This window comes from Lygodium microphyllum, chromosome 26 (genome assembly GCF_053477565.2).
Source record: "Lygodium microphyllum isolate KBCC chromosome 26, Lygodium_microphyllum_v1.1.10, whole genome shotgun sequence".
NCBI lineage: Eukaryota > Viridiplantae > Streptophyta > Polypodiopsida > Schizaeales > Lygodiaceae > Lygodium > Lygodium microphyllum.
Genome location: NC_141160.1, coordinates 24,938,917 through 24,952,248, shown reverse-complemented (window position 1 = coordinate 24,952,248; position 13,332 = coordinate 24,938,917). Strand labels below are relative to the sequence as shown.

The 13,332-nt window shown below is 35.6% G+C and overlaps 1 pseudogene; it reads left to right on the top strand.

Moving 5' to 3' along the window:
- The first annotated feature begins 7,531 nt into the window (after positions 1–7,531).
- LOC148013062 (uncharacterized) lies at positions 7,532–9,369 on the top strand (annotated as a pseudogene).
- The last annotated feature ends 3,963 nt before the right edge of the window (positions 9,370–13,332 follow it).

The following is a 13,332-nucleotide window of genomic DNA, read 5'->3' as shown; positions in this document are numbered from 1 at the left end:
TAAGTCAGTTTATGCAGAAGCCCAGGAAGCCACATTTGGATGCTGTTAGGCAGATTATGAGATATGTTAAGTCCACTGTAGATTATGGGCTGTTCTATATGAGAGATAAGCTCTTGAAACTAGTTGGATACACAGATGCGGATTGGACAGGATGCTCATATGATTGCAGATCTTTGAGTGGTTATGCTTTTGGCCTTGGAAGTGGCATGATCAACTCGAGCAGCAAGAAGCAACCAACGGTTGCATTGTCTAGCACTGAGGCAGAGTACAGGGGTGCTGCATTGGCAGCATGTGAGTTTTCATGGCTGCTCAAGCTTATGGTTGATTTGGATATTCAGGTGGATGCTCCAGTGACCTTATTATGTGACAATCTCAGTAGTGTACTCCTGGCAACGAATCCAGTATACCATGCCAGGACAAAACACATAGAGGTACACTACCATTTTATCAGAGAGATGGTTCTTGCAGGGAGAGTAGATCTTATGCATGTGAAGACTAATGAACAGGTTGCAGATATCTTTACCAAGTCTTTGGGTAAAGATAAGTTTAGTAGTTTCAGACAACTACTTGGAGTTCATCGGATGATTTGAGCTTGAGGGGGAGTGTTAGAATATCAAGCTCCCATTACTCTCCTATCAGTATGTATGACCGACATTAACTGTGTCCAGCTATATCAACAAGTGTGGGACATTAAATAAGTTGGTGGTCTTAGAACCAGTGTGAATGGTCCTACGGACCTTAGTACTATTGTATACACTTATGTTATGTTAGTAGTCTATGAAATAATGGAATATGATGAACGACCTGAAGGTCAGGTTGCTGCTCCATTACATTGTCTCTCTCCCTCTCTCTTTTAACATGTATTATGTTTCCTTCATTGATCATCATACTTGCAAAGTATGGGTTTACTTTATGCATGAGAAAAGTGAGTTTTTTTTTTTGCTTTTTTACAACAAAATAGTATATAGAAGTAGTATACATGTAGATATACTCTACAGTAAAATGGAGTTGTTGATGAGTGAAAAAATAGACATATTGTAAAGGTGGCTTTTGCATTAACATAAATAAGAGACTTGCCTCATTACTATTGGACTAAAGCACTATACATTATAAATAGGAAACCCTTTTTTGTTGTACATGGTATGACATCTGAATAGAAGTTTATGGGTAGAAAGCTAAATCTATCCCATCTAAAAGTATTTGGATGTATTGCTTATGTGCATATTCCTACTGAGTTGCATAGTAAATTTGATCGTAAAGTAGAAAAATGTGTAATTTTTTAAATATTCTCTTAAGTAGAATGGATATAGATGTTATAATCCTGTTAGACATGAGCTCAAAGTTAGCAAGAATATTGTTTTTGATGAAATAAGTAGCTACTATAGTAATGTGCAAAATACAGTTAGGGTTGATGAGCATGAGAGTGTGGCTATATAGAAAATAGGTTAGCAATCACAGACCTTGAGTAGACCATAAGAGTATCCTAGTCATGGTTCTGTTAATAGACCTTGGAGTTAGCAAGAATGTTGTTTTTAATAAAATAAGTAGTTGGTATAGTAATGTGTAGAATGAGTTGTTTGAAGTTGATGAGCATGTGTAGATCCAAATCCATGTAGGTCAAGTAGAGTAAGAAAGCCAACGTAGCGATTGACATATGATAACTATGTAGCTCATCACTATACATACATGGCTAAGGTTGTGCAAGATGTGGCTAAGATTGACATATGATAACTATGTAGCTCATCACTATGCATACATGGCTAAGGTTGTGCAAGATGTGAAACCCACTTGTTTTGAGGATGTAGTAAGTAATAAGTATTGGGATCATGCTATGGATGAAGAAATTGTTGTACTTATGGATAATGATATATGAGAGTTGGTGCCCTTACCTGAAGGCAAGAAAGTTATTGGCTACAAATGGGTTTACAAGATCAAGCATGAGTTAGATGAACCTATTTAGCTTTATAAAAGGCACGATTGGTTGCCAAAGGGTATGCACAGACTCTGGTATTGATTATGATAAGACCTTTGATCAAGTAGCTAAAATCTCTATGATAAGGACTATCATAGTAGTGGCCACATTCAAAAGGTTAGACCACGCATCAAATGGATGCTAGGAATGCCTTCTTGCAAGGGGAGTTATAAGAAGAAGTTTATGTGGAGAAGCTAGCTAGTTATGTGAATGAGAATCATCCAACCGTGTGTACATATGTTGTGGTACTTTCATATTAGTCTTTTATCATGCTGTAGACTTGGTTCTTTTGTGTGGAAGAAAATGAAATAAGAAGAAGAAGATTTCAGCCCTATTTCTCTATGTGCTTAAGTCTCCATTGCCTTTGTGAGTGTATGCTCTTGGGTATTTCATCTCTCTCTCCTCTTGTCTTTCTTTAAAATTTCCCTTTAGGGCTTTCCCACTGTGATTTTTTGCATATTAGGTCATTTTGGTCTTCATTTTAGACTTGTAATAAGTGATCCTTATAGCAATTTTTACGTATGCTATAGTTTTGATTGTGTCGACCATTTATAGGTATAGAGACCAAAGGCATCTATGTACACATTGTAGATTATAATTATTGTTGTGCAGTCAATGAAAATGGCTATTTGTTTAGTGGTGGTGCACCTCGTATCAACTTTCTTGCAAGTTACAGTTTAGTTCTGGTACACCTGGTACCAGCTTTCTCGCAAGTTACAGCTTAGTTGTGGTGCACCTGCTGGTAACATCTTGCTTGCAAGTTACACTTTTTTGCAAGTTGTTTGTTTCATCAAAATATCTGACAACTTCAACCAGATGATCAATGAGAAGTTTGATAAGAATAATTATCTTGCATGAAAGTTTAAGATGATGATTTTTTTGAAGGACAAAGGTATTTCAAATTACATTGAAGGAGACATGGTAGTGGCACCCAAAGTTCCTGGCACAAAATGCTATGGAAAAATAGATAAAAGCTAAGAAAGATTGGGAGTAAACACAGAGTAAAGTCATATATTGGCAATGTATTAGTATCACAGATAGCGTGATGGGCTATTTGCAAGAATGTTATACCCCTGCTATTGCATGGAAGAATCTAACAAGATTGTTTGAAGTAAACACAAAAGCCAGAAAGCTATAGCTCAAGTTAGAACCAAAGCAAGTGAATAGAGAGAACCTTTCTATTAATGATTATGCCTTAAAGATCAAGAGTATTGTGAAAGCTCTTGGATCTATTAGTGTAGTAGTTGATGATGATGTTGTTATGTGTGCATACTTAGATGGACTTGGAGATAAATACAAGAGCTTCAAGTCATCTATGAATGCGAGGGATGATATCCCTAATTTTGTAGACTTGATTTCTATGCTGATACTTGAGGAGAAGAATCTTGGCTTGGATTCCTCTTCCTCTTAGAGCAAAAATAGGTTTGAATAGGTGATTCACTCTACTAGCAAAGCTAGAGACTGTGGTAGAGGCTGAGGTACTAATCGTGATCAAAGTTATAATGCCCATCAAAATAGAGAAGGATAGTCCCTAGGAAGGGGGAGTCAAAGAGGACAAGTTACATTTTCTAATAGGCGACATAATTTTCTTAATAATAGAGGGTGTGGAAATTATGATTAGAAAGGTCACACTTCCAAAACTTGCTTCAAAAAGAAGTTTGAAATTAGAAATGAAAAAAAGAAGAAGGCAATTATGCATTCAGCAGTAGAAACAATGATAATAAAAGTGAACAGTTGTTTGTTATGCAACACTTTGTGAATACTGTGATTGCCGATGGCTCAACAAAGAATGATGTATGGTATGCAAACTCATGTTCCTCTAACCACATGAATTCTCATGCAGAGTGGTTTAGAGAGATGTGTAGTCCAAAGTCTCTAGGCTGTATGGAGACAAGACATGATACAACTCATCCCATTACTCATATTGGAAATGTTCCTTTGAGTATGGAGGATGGTGAAAATAAGTACTTGGTTTATATGTTACATGTACCAAATATTACAAAAAAATTAGTTTCTGTTGGTCAAATGGTAGAACAAGGATTGCAGGTTCAGTTCACATCTTATACTTGTTATGTAGAAGATCTAAAAAATAATTGTAAGTTGATTGCAAAAGAAAAACCTGCTAGGAGTTTGTTTACTATTGATATAAGTCTACTTGAAATGGAGGCTACCATGTTTGCACAAGGTTCAAGTGTTGTGGTTGATATTGAAATTTGACATAAGAGATTTGGTCATGTGAATGCCCAACAGCTAAAAGACATGTAGCCAAAAAAGATTGTGGATGGCTTGTCTAAATTTAGAGTTGATGGGATGCATAAAGTGTTGAAAAACATAGGATCTAGAGCATGGTAGATGCTATGGTGGATGGAAGATGAAGATCAAATTCATGATGACATAGACAAAGACTTGATCTATTACACAAGTGAATTAGGTTCCAAGATTGAGACTTGGACTCATAAACACAATATTGTGTATAAGACTAACAATGACCAAGACACCAACGAAAAGAGGAAAGCATCATGATATTGCATTCATCTCATATGAAAATGACAAGCAAGTACAATGTTAGCACCAATCCACAAAAGTTTCTAGTCCTTCAAAAAAACCAATGTCTCCCAACAACCAAGAACCTTTGTCACCCAAGCAAAAATAGAATATCTAGCAACAACAACCTAGTGCAGCTCCTCACTTCACTAAAAAGGATCCACAAGGGATAGCTAAGAAAACATTATAGGATCAAGAACCTCCCTTTCAGAGTGTTGTCAAGAAAAAAATTGGAAATTTAAAGATTGAAACTACTTCTAATCAATCTGTGGATCCCAATGTGCAATCATCTTTGATTGACACGATTGACCAATCAACTACTTCAAAAGTTACTACTTCTGATTTTGAGGTAGAACCCACATAGTCCCAACCTTTGGCTAACCTTTCGTTTGAGCTAAGGAACAAGCCTCTAGTACTTCAGTCTCACAATAGAATACTAACTCTAGCCCAAAGAGCACAATGAATCCCATAATTCACAAATCTTGTTCTTTTTTACTAGAACCTCTAGTGCATCTAAAGCCAGTTAAGAGATCTTTCATGGAGGCTTTAAAAAATATGGAGCAACAAAAGGATTAATCCAAGGTTACAAGTTTCAGGAAATTACATGAAATACTATTAACTTCACTCACTCATACATATATTTATGTTGACATTGGAATTCCGATTGGCGAGGATGAAAAGCTCTTAGAAAGGCCTCTAACATGGTCAGAGAAATCACAAATTTATTGGTGTTATCTATCTATTGTGGGAGAATTCATGAAGAAATGACCAAAGTAAAGCAAGAGAAGCATTGCTTGATTCTTTTGTTCCACCCAGTGGTTGAAAAAAACCTAGGTGTAGTGTAATTGCACCTTCAATTTTAAGATTTCACCTAAATTTTTTTATTTTGAAGGTTCAGTCTACCTTAGAGTTTCTTATAGTTAAATAATTTTTATGTTCTTATTGTGGAAATTTGGGTTTTTTAGTGTGTATGGAGTTCACATAAATAAATAATTTATAGATTATTTTAAAATAATTAGTTTTTGTGTATGTGTGTGTGTGTGTGTGTGTGTGTGTGTGTGTGTGTGTGTACATAATATCATTAACATTAAGAGTCAAGAGTACAAAAATGTTATAACTTATTAGAATGCAAATGTTACATTCTAAAAAAAGAGAACTACAAGTATAAAAACCACAATTTGCTGCCTAGAGGCTCAAATTGAAAATTGCAATCTTATCTTTTCAATTTCTCTATTCTTTGACTCTCACAAGTCACAACTCACAAGCAAGTACATGTCCTCCTCGACTCGATTCTCGAGCTCAAACTTTGGTATGTAGTTGCCTCTCTCTTTCTCCCCCTTGTGTGTCTATGGTTGGCGTTGCTATAGAATTTGAAGGTGGAGAATGATACTTGAATCAATAGTTGTTGTCTACAGGGATACTTGAAGCATGTTTTCTCAAGCTCAAACTTTGGTATGTAGTTGCCTCTCTCTTTCTCCCCCTTGTGTGTCTATGTTTGGCATTGCTATAGAATGTGAAGGTGGAGAATGATACTTAAATCAATAATACTTGAACCAATAGTTGTTGTCTAGAGAGAGAGAGAGATCATGATTCACATCGCATCTGTTACATATACACATCGCACCACTTTATCACAACCGACAGTTGTTCCCCTATCACAGCCGACATTTGTTCCCCTTTTGTAGCCATTATCTAGAGTACCAGAGCTACATACGCACATACACATACACGACACTTATCACACTCACAGCACCGTATTTTCAATTTCCAGTTTTTAGCTTTTCATTCAACACTTTTATTTTGGATAGTTGAACCTCATCAGTTGTATCACAGTTTGTCTCATAGGCCAGTTTTGGTCTTTAGAAGACGTTAATATAACTTTCTTTCTTTCTTTCTTTCTTTCTCTCTCTTACAACTTGTCGAGTCATGAGTCCTCGTGACTCCCCACTTGTGATTTGTATTATTGAGATTTAATTGACCAATGATGACTCACGAGTCGTAGACTCATGATGCAACCTAATAGGCACTGACCAGTTCCATGTTCCAATGGCTAAATTGCAGTTGAGTATGCTTTCTTCTATTAATGTATTGCATAAAGTTTGCTTTCATGAAAATCAAGAAGCCATGGTTGGAACTTGGCACAACCATGGCCATTGTAATCTCCCTCCTGAGTCATTTACTATTTTGATGGGTGGCACACACACACACACATATATATATAGAGAGAGAGAGAGATCGTGCTGTGGCTTGTGGGTAGGGTGCAATGTTGCATGCAAGCTTTGAACTAGGCACAAAGTCGAAATACATCTCTCTCTCTCTCTCTCTCTCTCTGTGTCATTTTGGATGAAATATTTTTAAATTTAATTGTTTGATTTTGAAAAAGAATTTCTCTATTTTTATGAAAAATAAGGAGGATTCGAATTTTGTGCACATTGCAAAGACGCCTATAAACTTGCAAAGAGGATTGGTCATCAAACACAGAAAGATTTTATTTTGTTTTTTATTTAGATAATGCATTATAAGTAATATATATTCATTAAATTTTATTTGATAGGTTTTATTTTTTTTAAGGAAGACCTTCAAACACTACATTTTACAAGCTAGTTGTGACCTCAAGATGCGACTTTCAATTTTATATTAGTTTTACATTTCAACTATTGGGTAAGACTTTCCAATGGCTTCAAGATTGTCTAAACAAAGGACTTTACTTGGCTTGCCTGGTTTTTCAAAGAATATTGTAGTCATTATAAAGATAAAGGAAAGAAAAAACTAGAAAATGTGGTTAGTGATGAGAAAGAAGATGAAGTTGAATTACAAGACCTTGGAATCAATGACGCTAATCATCGTAAAAGAGCTAGGTTGCTTTGGAATGAAAAATGGAAATTGGAGTTTGAATGGCTTGATTTTGAGAAAAACCAAGCAAGAAATTTTTGTAAAATTTATAAGGAAGATAAACATTGTAAAAATGAATTTGGAACCATAGGGGATATTAATATTCAGCATATTTAGTGAATCATGCCCAATCCAAGAGACACCAACAGTCGGCATGGGCATTGTATAGTGGAAAAAAAAGCTTTGAAATGGGAGTATCTAAACATTTTGAGGTTGTAGACAATACCATGAAAATTTTCTTTTGAGTTGCTTACTTTGTAGAACAAAATGACCTTGCTTTTATAAAATTTGTCCCTACCCTTGACCCTCTTAGGGAGTGTAAGACCCTAAATATTCCACATAACATGTGTAATAATGATAAATCTTGTGCCACCTTTGTTCAGTACATAGGAAAGGAACTTGAGGAAAGTTACATGACATATGTTAGGCAATCACCTTATTATGGTATCATGATAGATGAATCAACCGACATATTGATGGAGGAGCACTTAATTGTTTATGTTTCTTACGTAAAAAATCATGAACCAAAGTCTCATTTTTAGACCTCTTAGAGGTTGGTGATCAAACTTCTAGTGGACTTTTTGCCTCATTGAAAAATTTACTATTAGAGCATAACCTTGATGATAAAAAATTGGTTAGGTTTGGTCATGATGGTGCTTCAGTTATGATCGGTAAAAAAGGTGGGGTTGTAAGAAGGTTAAAGGATACATGTGCATTTCTAGCAATTATACATTGTGTTGCACATCGCACACTAACCTTCCTGCTAGTAAGGCAGTTGCAAAAATTTCATATGCAAAACATGTAGATTCCACTTTGAATGAAATTGCAACTCTTTTCAAGAATAGTAATGCTCGAATAAAAAATCTTAAGGTTTTACAACAAGAGTTTGACTTGCCTTTTCTTAAGCTTGATATAATACACTCAATTCATTGGTTAAGTAGACATAAAGTCCTTTGCAAGTTTTGTGATTTTCTTGAACCATTGCTCGAGTATTTTAAAGTAGAAAATAGTTCAATTTTTGCTAAAGTTTCCTCATTTGAATTCATATATGTTGTACATTTCTTAGGAGATCTATTCTCTCATTTAATAAGCCTAACTTTTCCAAAAAACATGTGTAGATGTCACTGCAATCCTTGGCATAGCAAATGTAGAAATAGTAGCAATGGAGTTAGAGTTTATCATGACATCTTGCTTGGAACTTAATGTCCTAGAGTTAGATAGTTGTGGATATCCCATTATTCCTAACTATGGACCCTCAAATCGTCTTCTATATGAGTTGAGATCTTCCATAAGAGGTAAGTATAGGAGCATTAAGCTTATGTGTGATCAAAGTGGATTTGACCTTGAGAAGGCAGCAGCTTTTTAGAAGACCTTCACTAATGTTATAGGGAACCTGAGAAAAGTTTTAATGCTAGCTCAATCCTAGGTCACTTAAAACTATTGTCTCCATCATGTTGTCCTCCTACAAAAGAATTTAGAAAGGAACTAAAGAATTATGGAGGTGATGAAATAGAAGATATCATAAAATTCTATGGGGTAGATAAAACTTTAAAAGGGGGCATGTTTTTGAAAGAATTATTGATCCTACTTGTGCGAGAAAAGAGTTTCAAATCTTTAAATTTCAAGCATTCAATGAATGGAAAGGATGGAAATTTAAAAACACATGGTGCTATATTAGTAATAATGAAGCTTTGAGAGAGAAATATGGATTATTATTAAAGCTTGCCCAAGTAGCCTTAGTACGATGTTGTAGCATTGCTATTTGTGAGCGTGGCTTTAGCATCCAAAATGTGATTATGAGCAAATTGAGAAATTCTCTTACCACTAAAAGTACATGTACTACAATGAGAATTTCTATTGAAGGTCCTCCAATGTCTGAGTTTGAATTTGATAAAGCAATTACATTATGGTGCAATGATGTGAAATCTTCAAGGCATGCTCACATCTGTGATATTGATTAAAATGTAAGCTCTATAACCTTAGAAATAAGAATTATAATCCATTTATTGATTCACAATTTGTGTAAGCTAGTTTGGTGTTCTTTTGGATTCTCAAGTCTAGGTGAAGATATAAAGATGAAAAGAAAATGAAGATACATAAGAATCAAAGAGCTTTTTCCTTGATATTGTGATGAAGCCATTGTTGTAGTGAGAGTGTGCCATATTTAAAGAGCCATGGATGTTGTATAAGTTCATGACTTATAAGTCACAAAGCCAAATGAAAGCCCTTTTGTAATATTCTTTTGGTCTCCCCAAAATGATACAATGAAGACTTCCTTTGGAAGTTTTCTCGTTGCTATGTTTCAATATCATTGCAATTTGCATTTTGCTTTGTCTTTTATAAAACTTTTGAAGACCTAATGAATAAGTTTTCGAAGTGTTAAAATTTGGGTTGGCCTTAACCTACCTCTAATTTTATCAAGGAAAAATTATTTCACCTAATTCTTTGGATTGAAATCTATAGGTTTGCTACTTTAAAGGTTTTAGAAGCCTCGGGAAAATAGTTCTTTTCGAGCTCTGGTTCCATCCAAAGTAGTGCATGGCAAGAAGTTTTAGGTTTAGCTGCAAGGTATGGCAACAGGCTAATGACTATTGCTGAACACAAAAATGTACTCTAGACTTCCATGCATGATCTGGCATATGTAGCATCTGCATCTCTAAGAGTGCTTGCAACTGTCCACTGTGTCAACATTTCTAAACTTACTGAAATAGATCCCCTATGTGACAAAATCATTTCAAAAGGAAGAGCTACACATTGCAAGTCGATTGGGACAAAGCAACATGATGATTGATGCCATTAGATATATTTTCTACTTCACACACGACCCACAACTTCTTGATGGCCATGCTTCATTATAGTACAATCCAAACTTCTTTGATTGATTTATCCTAAGCATGCATGACACAACACATCATCTTTCCTGTGCTTCTAGTGCCACACAAAATAAGTTTTCATCCCATAAAACTTATTTTGTGGCTAAAAGCAGTGATGTACATAAAACTTCTACTAACACTGACATTGTGGCTAAAAGCAGTGTGCTTGAAATCCCAAACCCTAAGGCCACAGCTACTAACATCCCTACTAAACCCACGCCACAAGTTCGAGCAAGTTGAGCCAATTGAACCCTAATATGCTCCAAAAGAGGCTACTCAGACTAACCTCCAGATCATCCCTACTAAACATGTCCCTCCTTCTGGCACCCATCATTTGCTTATTTGTCAACCAATCAACATCATGGCTGTTCATTTGGCCAATAAACTCAATTCCTTTGAAATAGAATGGCTACTTCAATTTGATGCCATATTCACTACTTATGCCAAGCTATTTGCAACAATAATCGATTTAGGTCTTATTGATGATAAGATGATACAAGTTACTTCCAAATGGCATCCCACTTGGGAAGAGAGTGAACACCTCTATCAAAAAAGCCTCTTGATTAAAGATGAATATGCTAAAACTCTTCCTCAAAAGTAATTGAAGTCATATCAACTTATTCCCTCTTATGATTGTGTGAGACCAAACTCAAAGACCACTTAGCACTTGATGAACTTGAGCAAAATTGCAATTCCTCAAGGAGTCCTCAAGTCCATTCTTGCGGAAATGGTTTTCTCATCAACTTGAGATTACTCATGATGGCAAACGTCTTATGACAATAGCAGAGTAGTGTCGTATGGTTATTATGCTTCAATATGATCCAACCTATTATGAGACTACTTCCTTGCATTCTATCATCTTGGCTCGACATCGGGACTCGCCACAAAATTTGAGATACCATCCATTGCTTAATAAGATTCTGGCTGAAGAGGAATTGCATATAGCTAGTCGCTTTGCTAGACCATCCTTGCTTGATGATCTGATTACTTACATTTATGGACTAGCTATGAAACCAATTGACCTAGATGCTTTTGCTGGGTTGGAGTACAATCCAAATTTTTATGACTAGTGGATCCTAGAAACTAAAAAATACAGAACTTTGTATATAACTAACCTTTTTCTCTCATTGTATATATGTTTCTTTTTCTACACTGACAAGAGCTAAAGACTCTTTGACTTTTGAAACAACGTTGTATCCTCTATAGGGGCTCGAGTAAGTTACTCATGAATATATGTGTGCATCATGTGGGTTCAAAATAAGGTATTTTTAAAATACTATTTTTATATATTTTTTGCATACAGAAGAGTGTAATATAAAGGGATTATTTACAGATTAAATATAAAATGGTTATGTTTTACTCAAGAAAATTTTACAGATAAGGATATTTATAAATAGGCCTTGAACGCATGTGATGTAGAGGATTCATATATAGTAACTTCCCCGAGTATAGGGGCAAGACCAAGGTGAGATAGCAATGCAATGCACTTCATGTTTTAAGCCAACATGATCAATCGTAGAATCTTTCTTTGAAGATTCCAAGATATGAAAACATCATGACAACCAAATTATCTAAGAAACTCTCACATAGACAAAGACATTTGAGTGCCATCAATATCGGCATCCCAATTTTTTCATCCATCACATCCCTTGACTACAACATAATATGGAATCTTTCTTTGAAGATTCCAAGATATGGAAACATCATGATAACCAAATCATCTAAGAGACTCTCACACAAACAAAGACATCTAAGTGCCATCGATACCGACATCCCAATTTCTTCATCCATCACATCCCTTGACTACAACATACAATGGTCGTCTACTTCTTGAGGGGAAGCCATGCTTACTTTATTAATACTACAAGTCTTCATCACCTAATACTAGTTCTTCTTCAATAACTCTGTATCAACAATGAGGTAAGGTGCTTTGGTTCAAGGCTCAATCTTCCATTTCCATGTGTACATTGTGGTGCACAATTCCATTCTTTGAGCCAAGTCTACTACTCTCAATTAGCTTTTAGATCTCTCATAATTCCACTTTGATTTTGTAAGGCTGCTAGCTGACACTATATTATTCAATGAGTGTAGACAAAAAAACAAAAAAGAGAGATACAAAATGAAAAAAAGGAAATACAAAATCAAGCAAGAGAAAAAAGGAAATGAAAATGATATATGCACTACATCACACCTAGGGGTCCTTAAGTTAGGCGCATCTAGTGCCGCCACCTATTTCCGCATTAATGACTTAAACATGGCCACCTTATGGGTGGGATAAACTTGGGAAAAAATATTGATCGTGTATGCCACTTTGAATTGCTTAAGAAAGGCATCCAAATCCTTGTCTGATGAGCTTGCAAACTTTGGGAATGGAACCTGTGCATGATTAGCCATCCAAGTACTAAAACTGTAATACCACAAGGAAAAATGGGTAAAACCACTTCTTGGGCTGTGGAGTGGACTATTTTTTCATCATTGAGGAATGAAGTGCACTTAGGAGACAGAAATCGTCACTACTGCTCATGTCTAAGTCACTGTGATATCACAGACTAGATGTCTTTTGGTGGATCTTACCAATACATGTGCATGCAGATTGATGCTCGTGAAAAATACTAGTGTGGTTGCCATTTGTGATCGGGTCTAAGCTTTGAATGTGGTCGTGAGGTGCAAATTGGTTGCAGCAGCCTTGTGGGAAGACAAAGCCTTATTATACCCATACTCGACACAAGGGTATGCTAACATTTCAAAGTTAACAATTGCACATATCGATATAGTTATCAACTACTATTCATTGTGTAAAAAAACAGTGAATTACCAAAAATAATGCTCACATATTCCATCAAATGTGTATAAGGGTCTAATAAAAAACATTGGGACACAGAATACATCTCAAAAGAAAACTAAACGGCAATACATATCAATGGATTGGGCTGACTCGACTACACTCACGGTGTTATACTTTGGTGGAAGATTATGAGGAAATCATAAGATTATACTTTGACTTAGCTACTCTCATAGCGCTTTACTCAAGACCCAAATATCATGTTGAAG